The 16040-nt window shown below is 45.5% G+C and overlaps 1 pseudogene; it reads right to left on the minus strand.

Moving 5' to 3' along the window:
* Positions 1–201: 201 nt before the first annotated feature.
* LOC147985824 (uncharacterized) lies at positions 202–1332 on the minus strand (annotated as a pseudogene).
* Between the last annotated feature and the right edge of the window lie 14708 nt (positions 1333–16040).

Raw genomic sequence — 16040 nt, forward strand, 5'->3', positions numbered from 1 at the left:
TAAAATCGAGCCGCCTTGTCAGAAACATCTCAAAGATATGGTCAAACCGCAGGAAGAACACCTCCGCGGGCCGTGTCTCGATGTAGCACTTCCCCTCAGGCACACGAGCCGCGTATGTCGGATATCCTGGATCCTTTGAGGCTAGTAGGCTTTTCTCAGTCGGCCCTTGAATAAGCATGCTCATGTGAATGTACTTCGATTTCATGCACAACCAGGGGGGAGGTTGTACATCCATACAAACACGGGCCATGTGCTATGGTTGGTGCTCTGGTTGCCAAACGGATTCATGCCATTGGTACACGCGCCGAGCACGATGTTCCTTGCATCACATTCAAAATACCGATAGAAGTTGTTCAACGCTCTCCACTAGCTTCCATCCTTGACGTGTCTCAGCTTCGGATCATCTCCATCATCGGGCTTCTTCCTCTCCGCGTGCCAGCGCATTAGCTTTGCTTCCTTGGGATCTACAAAATACCTCTGGAGACGGGGAGTGATCGGTAAGTACCATACCACTTTCTGGGTACATTTCTTCCCGGCCTTCTTGTATCGAGAAGCATTGCACACCGGACAACTTGTTTTTTCCGCGTGCTCCTTCCGATAAATTATGCAATCATTGATGCATGCATGGTATCTAACGTGTGGTAGATCAAGAGGGCACACGATCTTCTTGGCCTCATCAACACTACTAGGACATAGATTACCCTCGGGAAGAACATCCTTTAGGTACTTGAGATGCTCATCGAGGCTAGTGTCGGTCCATTTGTTTTTAGCCTTCGTCTTCAGCACTTGGAGCGTGAAACTCAAGCGGGTCACCTCAGGATTGCAACCATCATACAATGGAGTGGTAGAGTCTACCACCAGTTGCTCCAGCTTAGCCTCCTCTCTAGAAGCAGCTCTCTCAGTACTCGTCTCCTTGCGAAGCAATGCTTGAACATGAGGGTCCCGCACGATTGAACTTAGTACCGACGAACTCTGCTGCGTGGAGTCCATGTCGTTCTCTCCGCCGCCATGTTCGGCCCCTTCTCCGCCGCCATGTCCGGCCTCTTCCCCGCCGCCATTATCGATCATCTCTTCGTCTTGCCCCGTGTCATCATTGCCTGCCCCGTCGGCATCCTCAACATCGTCATCCTCATCTTCAGTTATCCACCGAGTATAGCCATCCATGAAACTAGTCATGAGCAGGTGTGCTTCGACACGACCATCGACATGGGGGTCAAACCAAACTATTCCTTTGCATTTTCGACACGGACATAAAACCTCTGTCAGGTTATTTTCCTTCATGTCCTCCACCGCCGACCGCAACCACCTGTCCACCATTGTTCCACTGACCATCGTGAACTCTGCACGGTAATAATAAACAAATTGATTATAAAAATGCATGCATTCATCAAAGTCATACAAAAATTCGGCATGACCTTCCTTAAAAGTAGGACATATATAGATCTAGAGTTTGCCCGGAATTCGCCGAAACGGAAATAAATCGACATTTCGGCAAAACATAGGCAACTCAAATGCACAATTTGGCGTCAACTCATGCCACACACACAATTTCCATAAAAATATCACACACACATGCATAAACATATTTCCATTTTGCAAAAGCATGAAATATTAATCACACCTCTATCTCGAGATCGAGCACATGGTGGAGATGATGATGTAGGGAGGTCAAAAGTGCACAAAGCTCTTCTTGACAAAGAAAGATCTAGTTAGGGGGCAAATAGGTCACTTAACTAAATGCTACATGTACCTAGCTAGCTAATTTGGGAGGAGACAACTTCAACTAGTGGAGGGGGGAGGAAAAAGAGAAAGGAGATGAATTAATGGAGGTGGTGTAGTTATAGCTAGGAGTAATGAAGAGAGAGAAAGGTAGGTAGAAGAGGGAGAGTAATGGGGGGAGAAGTATTGAGGAAGAAGAAGAGTGAGAGAGGGAGGATGTGGGAGGGTAGGGGAAAGGGAGGAGAGGAGATGGGAAAGGGGAGGTGGAAAAGGTGGTGGGTCCTGCGTCTTAGCAGTAGCGCGGGAGAGAAAGCGCGCTGCTGCTAAGAGCGTAGCAACAGCGCGCTTTCCTGTCACGCGCTACTCCTAAACGGGCCAACCCTGTGCACATTTTCAAAATTAGCAGCAGCGAGGTGACAAAAAAGCGCGCTGCTACTATGGCATTAGCAGCAGCGCGCTCCCTGGCACCGCGCTACTGGTAAACTTATGTCGTTGTGTACTGTCGGTGGATTTTTGTAGCAGCGCGGTTTAAGCGTCACGCGCTACTGCTAAGTTTGCACCAGTAGCGAGCTTTCCGTAGCCGCGCTGCTACTACTTAGCAGCAGCGCCTGTTTTTATGCCGTGCTGCTGCTAAGATTCTGTGTATAAGGTTTTCCCTAGTAGTGTAGCGTTCTTAAGGGAATATTCGGTCGGTGAACAAAAGATGATTTTTATTTATTTTCCATATGTGCCCCCAGATGTTTTTGCCTGCGTCTCCTCTCGCAGTCCGGACATGCACTTTAGGGCATGCGTACCCAGGGAAAGGAACCCTTAATGGAACTATTCTCCCTGGAAGATGTTTCTTACTACCCATGTAATATTACATAACTAGTTGGGTACTTGTCTGTTCAAGCACTAATGACCCCTACGCCTGGTTTCCACGCATACCCCGGTTCTTATATAACTGAGCGGGTATTCGGATACACTCCGGACTATCGGGTCCCGAGGTTGAAGCGAAAAGGTCCGCCATGACAAATGATTTACAATCCGGCTAGAAGGCATTATACATGTCACTTTAATTACATAGTCATCTAGACTGACTAAACTCCTCTTCTATACCATCCAACAGGCTGTCTAGCCTACAATCCTGTTGGGAATACTTTGCGGCTAATTCTACTTGCCCATACACTAAGCTAACGGGGATCTCTTTCCCATCAGGCCCCACAGGTCCGACCTCGGCCATGTGGTTTGGGTCAGCCTTGGTATACCGCATCTTCACCATGGCCCAGGCTTCCCTGGCACCTTGACGGCAGGCCGATATCTTCCATAATCGGAAGCACCGCCGTGCTCCCTTGAGCTTCTCCGCAAGCTCTCCAATGCCTGCTAGCAGGGAGACGGATGGCCACAAGGCCCGGGCAATACTTTGCATCACCTGCCGAACTTGTTTGTGCAGTTGTGAGAGCTCGGGTAGAAGATCACCCGCAGACCCGGGCATCTCCTCCGCGGGACGACCCGTCAGCATACCTGCAGACATACCTCTGTTAGCCGGCTTCTTTGCTGCACTCTTTTAAGGGTTCGTTCAAGCACTTACTGAAAATGCCGCGTCGAAGCCACTTATTCTCCTTCACGGAGTCCGCAAGCTGGGCTCGAACATCTTTCAGTTCCACGCTCAGCTTGGTATTGGCGTCTGGGAGATTGTTTTTCTCACGCATGACCTTAGTCAGCACGCGTTCGCCAGCCTTTAGTTGTCGTACGACATGCTGGTCCTCCGGATTCTCTCCGGAGTCATCTGCAATATCTATTGTTAGATCCGCAGCCATGCCGCATACTATATGGTACCTATCATTCTTTGAAACAAATGTTACCAGCTGGGGACTTTTTCAGGCTCCTTCAATGCGGCAACGGCGGCCCGAAGTTGGGTCTTGCATTCCTCCAGCTCCTGTGACAGTCGAGTATTCTTCTCTGTAAGAACCTGCACAATAAATGATCCTTAAATCAGTTGTGCCAACTGTTTCAAGTCTCAGGGGCTACTGATATATATACTCATCAAATTTTCTTACCTGTACATCCTTTACATACTGGTCCGTGGCTCTGGCTAGACCATTTTGAGAAGCACGGATATATGCATCTCCTGAGTTGAATGCATCAAACGCCTCTTGGGAGAAACAATTGTCACGGAGTACGGCTCGGCGACGCCTGTGATTCATGGAGCTCTCCACTTTGGAATTCGTAGCGGATATCTTATCCGCATCCTCTGTAGAAGGAGCATCCGGAGTGTGCCTCATGTTAGCTTCCGCCTCTGTGTCCGGCCTTGGAGCCCGACTGGTGGAGGCGTGATCGGCGGCCTCTCCGGATATTGTCCGGCAAGCGTTCTTCCTTCTAGGAAACACGGGTGTTATTATGTTTTTAAAGACGACAACCACGGAGTGAGGCATTGCATCATACCTTTGCGCCGGCGTCTTCGTCCTGACCGCCTTCCTTTTTAGCCTGTCCAGCTTTGAAACCCCTTGTTGGCGAGTCGCCGCGGGCTCGGCATGGCGTCCTGAGGGCCTTCCCTATAAAACACCGTTTGTGTACGGTAGGTGAAGTGCATAAAAGGAAATCCTTTTCAAAGGTTGGGACTCCGGTCTCATTTACCTGCGAGGCTGGGAGTAGCCCAGGGTAGTCGGCTATAATGTCCACCATGGCGTCATCACAGCTTAGCTGATAGAAAATCCTATCAATCAGCTCCACGAATATGTTCGGATCCTCTTTGAGGCCGGGGTCGAGGACCCGTTCAGGATCCTCCGGTTGTGGAGGTGGGCTATTGATCTCCCCTACCGCCTTACACAGTTCCTTCGATGAAACGGCAAGGTAAATATTTATCACGAAAACAAGGGTACGATGGAAGTAAAAAGAGCGGAGGCTCACCCAGCTTTGAAGGTTGTTCATGGAGAATCCATCCCGTGGCTTGATGCGGAGGAACTCCTCTTCTTCCCCCTTATACAGATCGGATAGAATTTTTGCTAGAGTAGCAACTGAGTCCGGTCCCTTGCGCTCGCAGCGAGTGGCATCATCTTCCCCGTTGAAGTGCCACATGGGGTGGCCTCGATATTGAAGTGGTTGCACCCCCGCATAATGCATATTGCCATAACCTCGGTTATGGTCAGTCCTGATTTGGCTAGCAACTTTATCCGGCCCATCAGATAAAATACGTCTCTATCATCTTCCTCCTGTGGGCTCCGTAGGCGCCAGCTTAGGCATTTCTTCAAAGGGGCGTTGTCGAACTCAGGAAGACAAATCCGGATAGGATCCGGGAGAGGAACATCCTCCATATAAAACCACTCCGAAGGCCAGTCCTCGGACGTCTTCTTCGGGGTACCGGATAGGTATCCGGTCCCGGTGATGCGCCATACTTCGGCTCCGCCCACTTGATATATTGATCCCCTCTGTGTACGGGGCACAAGGCAGAACAACTTCTTCCACAGCGCGAAATGAGCTTCACAACCCAGAACCAGCTCACAAAGGGCTACGAAACCAGCGATGTGCGGTATGGGGGCAGGGGTGAGGTTGTGCAACTGGAGGATGTAGAACTCCAGGAGCCCTCAGAGAAATGGATGGATTGGAAATCCGAGTCCCCTTAACAAATAAGGGACAAGGCATACCCGCTCCCCCTTAGAGGGGTTGGGAAAGCTCTTCGCTTGCTCCCCGCCATTATAGGTGGCGAGCCCGGCTCGAACCGGGACCATATACGCTGGAGGGAGGAATCCCTGGGTCTGTAGCTTCACTAATTGGCTGTATGAGACGGAACACTTCTCCCAATCTCCGGGCTTGGGGCTGTGGGAGCGAGAGGAGGAGCTGCGTTGGCCGGCCATGTTGGGATGGATTTTTTCGGGCGTGCTCCGATGAATGCTCGCTGAGGGAGGATGGTGTGGTTTGGATCTAAGGATCCTCGTCTCTTTAATAGATAGTTCATTCACATAGATGGGGTGGAAAATGTAAAAACACCCTGGCTCCTCACATTCGCTTGACACATGGAAGATGGCCATTATTGGACGCAGAAGCCAAGAAGTGCAACATTTACGAGAAGTCGGACACTATTTAACAGGTACTCGGAGTTTGAAGAAGAACCCGCCTTGCAATGCCGAAGACAATCTGCGCGCCGAACTCATCGTCATTGAAGCCTGGTTCAGGGGCTACTAAGGGAGTCCTGGATTAGGGGGTATCCGGACAGCCAGACTATATCCTTTGGCCGGACTATTGGACTATGAAGATACAAGATTGGAGAGTTCGTCCCATGTCCGGATGGGACTCTCCTTGGCGTGGAAGGCAAGCTTGGCAATACGGATATGTACATATCCTTCCTTGTAACCGACTCTGTGTAACCCTAGCCCCTCCGGTGTCTATATAAACCAGAGGGTTTAGTCCGTCGGACCAAGAACAACAATCATACCATAGGCTAGCTTCTAGGGTTTAGCCTCTCGGATCTCATAGTAGATCAACTCTTGTACTACTCATATCATCAAGAACAATCAAGCAGGACGTAGGGTATTACCTCCATCAAAAGGGCCTGAACTTGGGTAAACATCGTGTCCCCTGTCTCCTGTTACCATCCGCCTAGATGCACAGTTTGGGACCCCCTACCCGAGATCCGCTGGTTTTGACACCGACGGCAGTGAACATGTATGCATGTGCATAGGAAGAACATCACACAAGACCAGATCAACATGTCCACATATAGTGAACCGTACCTCGACACAATGCACAATCTTGACAAACTTATCCTTCCACCAAAGCTGTATGGTTCTGGATGTTTAACCAAAGCTAGGTTCAAAGCATCAACCACAGTTTGACTCAACAAATTCATACTGGAATAGCAATTCATCAATGTTGCACAACTCGCCGGTCCAACGCGCACACGCGTAAAGCATTGGTACCAAGGCAAGGCATGCAATGGATCCTTCTCTGCCACCATCATCATTTGCGAACTACAATATTTTCTCATGCTGAATAGATATCAATCGTAACATGAAGAAACCAGCTGTACCGTGAACAACCTTGCTCTGAATACCACTTCAGCGTGTACGGCCTTTCAAGAGGTGCCATCTTCAGCCCCAATTTTTTCACCACCTCCATGCTCACCATATTGACTGCGGTACTCTCATCGATCGTCATATTGACACGTCGTTCGTTCACGACGCAACGAGTGTGAAAAAGAGTGACCTCGCCAATGCCTTCCTCCTCCATCAATACGTTCCTGCTCAACATGTTGATGCTTCACTCCGTAGATGATATTGCAAACTGAGTCACCGTGACTAACCTTTGCTCTGAATACCACTTGATGAAGACCGAACCTCGATGGCGAGATCCGATCTGTTATTGCGGCCCAATCTTTCACGACACTCCACCACCAGCAGTAGCAACCTCTCGCCCGCGCACGTGATGTACATGAAGTAGAGGGTTTGAACCTTGCGGCCCAGCACGTGAAAACCAATCTTGACGAAAGGTACTCATGCGCAAAACAATTTTCACGAAGAGAAATCACAAAACAGAGGTTTTCTAAAGATCCCGCTAAAACTTGATACGGGTGTCTACCCTGAAAAACACATCGTGTCTATTTCATCAAAACAATAACCTCCCCTACAAAAAATTATCGATTGGCTTTATATTGTAGCCGCACACCCTACCTAGCTTGGAAAGCAAGCCGTCACGTAAACATAACACCTAGGCATATCTAAAAAGACTTGGTATATTTAAGGAAAGTAAAACTACTTTAGCTCTCGTGCATGCATGCGACGGCTTGACTTATTCTTCTATTGGTGGACCCCAGCCAACATCCTTCAAACTAAATAACTCCCAGATAAACTGGCTCCTTACGTTGATAGTTTCCTTGCCCGGCAGGAAAATAAATAATAATCTTCTTGTTTTCATCTTCACGTAGCAAATCCTAGTAAGAAAATACTCAAGATCAGTTGTGGACTCCTTGATGCCTCCTCCTGAACATGTCTTACTAAAATAATTGAAGTATCTTTTCCCTAGATTTACTCTTGAAGCATGCACGTCTAATCCATAAGCAGATGGCATCTCAAATTTAACATGTCTTTCCTTTTTGCATATGCACATGCTCTCCAACACATTAGTGTGTATGGCCGTAGAACTTGGCCGCAGGTGCTCCATTGCATCTGCAACGTTTTTCCGGAGAACACTGGCTTCAGGCAAAACATCGATGACCTTCATATTTATATTGCAACGGGTCATATCAATCCCGTAGGTCGGTGGCAAGAAATAGTCTGCAGAGTTTAATTAGTGCAACTTTGCTTGTTTGTAGTAAGTACTATTGTTCAGTTCTTGATTTGTGTTTGTGAACCCTGTATTGTTTAGTACTGCCGCTTTTGGTGTGTGGTGAGTCCTGAGAATAGTCTATGTTAATGTCTGTCCACTCAATTCAGTCTGTATATTTTGAAGTATCTAGATCATCTTTTTTGTGAGGACAGATTATCAATTATGGTTACACTCCAATATATGTATGCATTGCAGGGTTTATTGCACCCACCAGGATTTCCAGTCCCATGGATGTTTGGTCCATACGATTTGTCACGACCTTTGGACTGTCCTGCTTGTGGGAGTAGGTGGGGGCCCTGCATGCCACGCATAGTTGGACGATCAATCTTCTGTTTAGTACTTCAACATAGTGATTTCCTGGTAAGGATTCACTCGTGTCACATCAAGTAAATCTTATTGATTTACTGTCTAAATCTTATTGATTTAGTGTCATGTTTTCTTTCTTTTGCTGCAATTTTACGATGCAGGTTTTGCCATGTGACATTCATCACAGAATAAACCATTTGGTTTGCTCTACGATGGATATTTTTGCAGGTTTCACGTCTTATGTCGTGTCAGTAACGAAGGCACTGTCCATCACTTATATTACTGGAAAAAATTGGATCTGTCTGTTGTCTGAGTACAAGCTGAATCCCTATGATGAACTGCAGTTTGGTTTAACAAACACGCCACAATTAGTCCTTCTCGCATTTAAAATAAATGAAGAAAAAGGTTGGATCACGGTCACGGAGCCTACTCAAGTTAGAAAGTTGATCATAGCAGATCAGACACGATCGCCGCTGTCTCGCACATCGGTATCACCTTCAGCAACGGATCAAGCACCGGCAGTTGATCTAGCACTGACAGCGGCAATATCTCAGTTTGATCCAGCTGAGGATTGGCCACCGATCGTGTCAGCGGATCAGGCTAATCTACCGGAGGATCGGGCATCGACACCGGCACCGGCTCCGACACCGGCACCGGCTCTACAAGGATCACCATCTCTGGCAGTAGCAGCAGCACTACCATTCGCACCGGCACGGGCACCAGCAACAGCTTCGGCACCTGTACCAACACTTGCACTTGCATCTACTTCGGCCCGTGCAGTGGCAATGGAACCAGCAGTTGCACCGGCAACATACTGGGCTGCAGTTCGCACTTCATATACCAAAGTCCTTACAAAAACCGACATGTCCACCTTCTTGGTAAGCATTGGCCGCCCAAGTGCTTCGTTCTTTTTTCTTTCGATGTTGTTTCACATGATTCACTGTGTTGATCTAACTATTTGTGTATGTCTTCTTGTTTGCAAACAGAGAATTCCTAGAGCAACGAGGGAGTCGTTCAACAATCTGGGCGACCGCGGTGAAGTTTCTCTTACCATGCGCAGCCTTGGTGTGAATGAACCTGCTCAATATACCGTAAGTACAAAGGATGGTTGCATGATGATTGATGCTAAAGGATGGTCAAGGTTTAAATCTAAATGATATCTTGCAGTAGGGGATGATGTCAAAATCGAACTTTCTCGGCAAGGTGAGCTGGTCCAAATCAACTTTGAAATTCTTCAGTAGCAGCACGCAACTGTCAAACTGATCTATCCTCTGAGAGATTTTGATGTAATAATCTGGCATGGTGAAACAAGTGCCCTATGTGTATAAGTAGTACGACAGTATTATTTATCACATGGAATGTCGTTGATAGAATTGCAACTTCGATTGCTGGTTAGGAACTGTCGTTTGATTTCATTCTATCAACTGTCGTGCTTTACTCAATTTTGTGTATTCGCCTTGCGACCGCATCTAAAACCAGCGCCGTGCCGATTTCTTGCTGAGGTAGAACACATGGCCGCCCCCAAACATGCAGGCCCACCGGCCTGTGGCCCAAAGTCCAGAACCATGAGCCTGTCTGAGTATTATAATCTTATATGAATCCCCATAATGCCCATGCGTTGCACGTAACATCAAGATGCATTTGTATGAGTATTTTATCTTGTGAGAGAAAAGGATGAACGAGGGAAGGCCTTATTTGCAAATGTGGAGAGGTGTGTGGGTACCTTTTTGCAAAATTGCCATAGTTTCCTTCCTATCCGTCAGATATAAATCGGACGGCCTATATTGTAGGATGGCAGGCACACCATCATCACCAACTCGTCTATACTGTGTTAAAAAACACTGTTTTTTATAATTATATATGTTATATACATTCCCCTTGATTTTTCTTATGTATAAAGTTGTGATATAAAAGATTTTTATATTTCTTTACAGAGGGAGTATCTCTCTGTCAAAAATATATTTATGTGTAACTAGTTACTCCTGTCTTTCTACTTCCTTTTGCTGATATGTCGGGCATCTGGCAATGGGGTCCACGTGCCATATGCACCCAATTAGAGTGCACAACTGCACGGTAGACACACCCTGGTCGTAGCCCCGCAGTAATGCCCAATGAGCCGCCAAATCACAAAAAAACCCACCTTTCCAACTTTAACAGTAAGCTGGACGGACGAAGCGGCAATATTTCACCGGGCCTAAATCCCCTTCTCCCTCGTCTGCTTGTTCAGAGAAAACCCCCGCTCAGCGATTGCATAGGGTTTTCTCATGGAGAACCTGGTATGAATTCTTCATCCATCCCCGATAAATCCAAGTCCCTTGGTCGCGGGTAATCTTAGGATGGCAGCTGCCGCCGTTGATGCATTTTTCTTCCTACTGAATCTAGTGTGTTTCATTTGCAATGCCCAAAGTGCGAGGACACTACAGGTTTCTGCGCCCTCAGCGAGACGCCACACTTGTACCTTCTCATGCTAACACAGGATTTTAAAACGTGCATAGTATGTTCTTAGAATCCTCTTTTCTATCCGGGAGGGTGGGGTTTTTTCAACATGCTGTCGACTAATTTGGAAATTTGGATTGCTATATTTGGATAAAAGGTACTAGTACCATGGTCAACACTAATGTGAATGAGGAAATTATTTCTAGATTTGGAAAGGGAATACATTGTGTTCCCATATTATTTTTCCTGCAGTGCATTCCTTGCTCTGCCAGAACACATGTACTCAAGATGCTCGGCCTTGCCATAACTGAATACACCAGTTTAATGGTCACAGTGAAGACAAGCCATGGATATAAGTTCCGAGTTGGGTTCATGAACCAAGAAGATCACTGCTTTTTTATGGCCGAACTTGGATAAACTTTCTCAAGTGTTACAGACTGAAAGTTGATGCACGAATGTTGATGGAAATAGCAGAACCTGGTCTCATCTTCACTGCAATCTTCCACCCCGAAGTCGTTCCAATTGTTCATCCATGTTAGTTTTGTATCTGGTTCTTTCTTGTTGCCTCGATTACTTCTTAATCCACCTATTTTGTCTAACTAATCACAATTTAACTTTAGAAGTAGCAATGAATCTCTCATGAAGATGCTACTTCTAACTAATATTTTCTTATAATTGGTGGCACGTATAGGTTTTTTCAGAGTTAAGCAGGCTACTCGATTGTCATTCTATAAGAACTCGGCTGTTACTGATGGCACTGAAGTTGACTGGGACGACATCCACAAGTTCCTACACTTTATTGATCGTCTTGAGGTCCTTGTGGGGCGTTTCAATGGTGAAAGGCCACGTGGGATATGTGTGCCACTGGTGTACTCGTTGAACAGGTCCAACTGCGTCGAGAAACTTATGGTACGAGCTATTTTCTGTTATATATATGGTGTTCATAAACTCTTGCTTATACACAGTTTTACAGTTGTGATCTTCTTGAAACAGAAACTGCCCAGTTCTATTGTTCCTATACAGATGCCTGACCATGGTCGAGTCAGACTTGCGCTTGGTAACAACATGACGTTTATGTCGACCTACTCCATTCCTCTTGGAGGTGAAAAGATACTTATTCATGGGTGGTCTCAAATAATGAAGGCCTGTCCATCTTGGAGAATAGGATAGAAGATTATGTTCCTACTTTTCCATGGCTCTAAAGCGAATATACTATTTATTGACCACATTGTGAGATGAAGCCGCCTTCAGAAGGTTGTGGATGCGCAGGGTGGCGCCTGGGCCTTGTCCTGGGGCTTGGCGGCCTCACCCTTGGTTAACTGTAGGCAAAGTACCACTGTTCGAGGCGTGTTTTGTACGGTTGAACCCGTATAAGTACTCATACTGCTTTCAGCTATGGTTGTTAAGTGCCCCTATTGGTTTCAGTTAAGGTTGTTAAGTACTCCTGCTGCTTTTACAATCTGTCGTGTTTCTTCAGTCTTGTCTTCCTCCAGCCGCCAAAACCAAACTATCGCTGGCGGGGCCGCCTACTTCCGCCTACCACGGCTGGCTGTGCCTCAGCGCACGCATCGCCACCCCACCATCTCCTAAATCATTAACATCGACGTTCGAGGCCTCGTCGTCGTCCTCTACGCGCTTTGGTGCGCTTGCCACGGCGCCGCCCTCTTGCGTTGTCAACATGGTCAACAAACAACAGGAATCGGCAGAGGATTGTACGTGGAGAGGATGACAGTAGGGGCCCATCATGTCCATGGCCGGACGCGAGGAAGCTCCTCTTTTTGTTATATATACTCCATTGTCAGCGTATGGAAAAAGAAAATGCTTCCTCCTAGTGGTTTTCTGACATCTGGGACCCACGACATTGTCAGCGTATATAGTCAATAGACAAGAGAACAACACCACAAGATCGGCTGACACCTGGGACGTAGCTGCTCGAGCAACATTTTTTGTCATTGTTGAGACGGAGCAGGGTTTCAACTGGGTTGTGGCCCGTCTAGCCCAGGCTTATATTTTATGTTCACCACATGACCAGCCCAACTATTTTTTTTTTCTTTGTGAAAATGAGCCCAGTTTATTTTTTGAAGAATACCCAATCCAGGCCTACTTATCGTCATAGAAGTGTCATAAGCATGACAGAAAAAATCGTTCGGCCCAAAATGTCACGGATGTGTCTTTTTGGTAGTGTACTATTGATTACATCATGTAGTTGATTACTATATGGTTTATTTGGTGGAAGATTATATGTTCAGATCCATTATGCTATTTAATACCCCTCTAGAGCATGTTTATCATTTGTGAGTAGTTACTTTTGTTCTTGAGGTCATGGGAGAAATCATGTTGCAAGTAATCATGTGAACTTGATATGTGTTTGATATTTTGATAGTATGTATGTTGTTATTCCCTTAGTGGTGTCATGTGAACGTCGACTACATGACACTTCACCATATTTGGTCCTAAGGGAATGCATTGTGGAGTAGCAATTAGATGATGGGTTGCGAGAGTGACATAAGCTTAAACCCCAGTTTATGCGCTATTCCATAAGGGACCGATTGGATCCTAGAGTTTAATGCTATGGTTAGAATTCATTCTTAATACTTTTCTCGTAGTTGCGGATGCTTGCGGGAGGGTTAATCATAACTAGGAGGTTTGTTCAAGTAAGAACAACACCTAAGCACCGGTCCACCCACATATCAAATTATCAAAGTAGTGAACACAAATCGAACCAACATAATGAAAGTGACTAGATGAAATTCCCGTGTACCCTCAAGAATTCTTTGCTTATCATAAGAGACCATTTTGGCCTGTCCTTTGCCTCAAAAGTAATGGGGTACCTTGCTGCACTTTTGTTACTATTATCGCGTTACAAATTATCTTGCTATGAAACTACTCCGCTACTTACAATTTCAGCACTTGCGGACAATACCTTACCGAAAACTACTTGTCATTTCCTTCTGCTCCTCGTTGGGTTCGACACTCTTACTTATCGAAAAGAGCTACAATTGATCCCCTATACTTGTGGGTCATCACGGGGCATGTTATGATGTGATATGGTCAAGACATGATGTGATATACGTTATTGTATGAGATGATCATGTTTTGTAAAAGTTATCGGCAACTGACAGGAGCCTTATGGTTGTTGCTTTATTGTCTGAAATGCAATCACCATGTAATTGCTTTACTTTATCACTAAGCGGTAGCGATAGTCGTAGAAGAAATAGTTGGCGAGATGACAACGATGCTACGATGGAGATCAAGGTGTCAAGCCGGTGACGATGGAGATCATGACGGTGCTTTGGAGACGGAGATCAAAGGCACAAGATGATGATGGCCATATCATGTCACATATTTTGATTGCACGTGATGTTTATCTTTTATGCATCTTATTTTGCTTAGTTCGGCGGTAGCATTATAAGATGTTCCCTCACTAAAATTTCAAGGTATAAGTGTTCTCCCTAAGTATGCACCGTTGCGACAGTTCGTCGTGCCGAGACACCACGTGATGATCGGGTGTGATAAGCTCTACGTTCACATACAATGGGTGAAAGACAGTTTTGCACATGCGGAATACTCGGGTTAAACTTGACGTGCCTAGCATGTACAGACATGGCCTCGGAACACTGGAGACCAAAAGGTCGAACATGAATCATATAGTAGATATGATCAACATAGAGATGTTCACCATTGAAAACTACTCCATCTCGTGTGATGATCGGACATGGTTTAGTTGGTATGGATCACGTGATCATTTAGATGACTCGAGGGATGTCTATCTAAGTGGGAGTTCTTAAGTAATATGATTAATTGAACTTAATTTAGCATGAACTTAGTCCTGATAATATTTACATATCTATGTTGTAGATCAATAGCTCGCATTGTAGCTCCCCTATGTTTTTGATATGTTTCTAGAGAAAACTAAGTTGAAAGATGATAGTAGAAATGATGCGGACTGGGTCTGTGATCTGAGGATTATCCTCGTTGCTGCACAGAAGAATTATGTCCTTGATGCACCGCTAGGTGTCAGACCTATTGTAGGAGCAGATGTAGACATTATGAACATTTGACAAGCTCGGTATGATGACTACTTGATAGTTTAGTGCACCATGCTTTACGGCTTAGAACCAGGACTTCAAAAACATTTTGAACGCCACAGAGCATATAAGATGTTCCAAGAGTTGAAATTGGTATTTCAGACTCATGCCCATGTTGAGAGGTATGAGACCTCTGACAAATAGTTTGCCTACAAGATGGAGGAGAATGGCTCAGCCAGTGAGCTTGTACTCAAAATGTCTGGGTAGTATAATCGCTTGAATCAAGTGGGAGTTAATCTTCCAGATAAGATAGTGATTGTCAGAGTTCTCTAGTCACTATCACCAAGCTACTAGAACTTCTTGATGAACTATAATATGCAAGGGATGACAAAAACGATTCCCAAGCTCTTCGCGATGCTGAAATTGGCGAAGGTAGAAATCAAGAAAAAAACATCAAGTGTTGATGGTTGACAAGACCACTAGTTTCAAGAAAAAGGGCAAAGGAAAAGAAAGGTAACTTCAAGAAGAATGACAAGCAAGTTGTCACTCCCGTGAAGAATCCCAAAGCTAGACCTAAGCCTGAAACTGAGTACTTCTACTACAAAGGGAATGGTCACTGGAAGCGGAACTACCCCAAATACTTGGCGGATAAGAAGGATGGCGAAGTGAACAAAAGTATATTTGATATACATGTTATTGATGTGTAATTTACTAGTGTTCATAGTAACCCTAGGGTATTTGATACCGGTTGAGTTGCTATGATTAGTAATTCAAAACAAGAGTTGCAAAATGAACAGAGACTAGTTAAGGGTGAGGCGATGATGTGTATTGGAAGTAATTCCACGGTTGATAAAATCACCATCGCACACTTCCTCTACCTTCGGGATTAGTGTTGGACCTAAATAAATGTTATTTGGTGTTTGCGTTGAGCATGAATATGATTGGATCATGTTTATTGCGATACAGTTATTCATTTAAGTCAGAGAATAATTGTTGTTCTGTTTACATGAATAAAACCTTCTATGGTCATACACCCAATGTAAATGGTTTATTGAATCTCGATCATAGTGATACACATATTCATAATATTGATGCCAAAAGATACAAAGTTGATAATGATAGTGCAACATATTTGTGGCACTCCATTTAGGTCATATTGGTGTAAAGCGCATGAAGAAACTCCATGCAGACGGGCTTTTGGAATCACTTGATTATGAATCATTTGATACTTGCGAACCATGCCTCATGGGC

The sequence above is a fragment of the Triticum urartu genome, chromosome 2A (genome assembly GCF_056163025.1).
Source record: "Triticum urartu cultivar PI428250 chromosome 2A, HENAU_Tu73, whole genome shotgun sequence".
In the NCBI taxonomy this organism is placed as follows: Eukaryota; Viridiplantae; Streptophyta; class Magnoliopsida; order Poales; family Poaceae; genus Triticum; species Triticum urartu.